Source organism: Sapajus apella, unplaced genomic scaffold (assembly GCF_009761245.1).
Source record: "Sapajus apella isolate SASKATOON/1434 unplaced genomic scaffold, GSC_monkey_1.0 scaffold227, whole genome shotgun sequence".
NCBI lineage: Eukaryota > Metazoa > Chordata > Mammalia > Primates > Cebidae > Sapajus > Sapajus apella.
Window position 1 is genome coordinate 660,486 of NW_022437167.1, and position 757 is coordinate 661,242.

The window sequence follows — 757 nt, forward strand, 5'->3', positions numbered from 1 at the left end:
CAAAAAAAAAAAAAAAAAAAAAAAAAAAGATAAGGCCTCACTCTGTTGCCCAGGCTGGAGTGCAGTGGCAAGATCATAGTTCACTGCAGACTCAACCTCCCCGGCTCAAGCGATCCTCCCACTTCAGCCTCTGGAATCGCTGGGACTACAGATGTGTGCCATCATGCCTGGCTAATTTTTGTATTTTTTGTAGAGCCAGGGTTTCAACATGTTGCCCAGGCTGGCCTCAAACTCCTGGGCTCAAGCGATCCTCCTACCTCAGCCTCCCAAAATGCTAGGGATCACAGGCCTGAGCCACCGTGCCCAGTTTGCTCTAAACACGTTTATTGAGCCTCTACTGCGTCCTCAGGCTGGCCAGAGGCGGGGTCTGCGACAGTGACCCAGCCTGGCTTGATTTTCCCCATCGCCTTCCCCTCAGTGGCTGGCAGCGGCAGGCAGAGGACACGCGTGAGGCTGGGCACCCCTCCCCCCTCTCCGACCACTCACTCTGTCCTCCCCCCCTTCTCCCCTAGACCAAGATCGCTCCACTCAGCCTGGGACCATGGGGAGGAAGAAAATCCAGATCTCCCGCATCCTGGACCAAAGGAATCGGCAGGTGAGTTCCCCGTTGCAGCAGTGGCTGGGAAGGACATTCCTAGCAGGGGCACCCTTGACAGGGCGTTGGCCTCACCAATTGAACTGCAGGAGAATGAGGAGGCATGGCAGGGCCCATGAATGTCAGGTGTTTCAGATGGAGCATTTCTCGTTCACCCTTCTT

The 757-nt window shown here is 55.6% G+C and overlaps 1 protein-coding gene across 1 annotated transcript in view; it reads left to right on the plus strand.

Moving 5' to 3' along the window:
• BORCS8 (BLOC-1 related complex subunit 8) overlaps positions 1 to 623 on the plus strand; it is a 45,027-nt gene extending 44,404 nt beyond the window's left edge. The window contains exon 6 of the mRNA XM_032271272.1: positions 513 to 623. The gene's annotated coding sequence lies outside the window, so the exon portion shown is untranslated. The remainder of the gene's footprint in view (positions 1 to 512) is intronic.
• Positions 624 to 757: the final 134 nt, after the last annotated feature.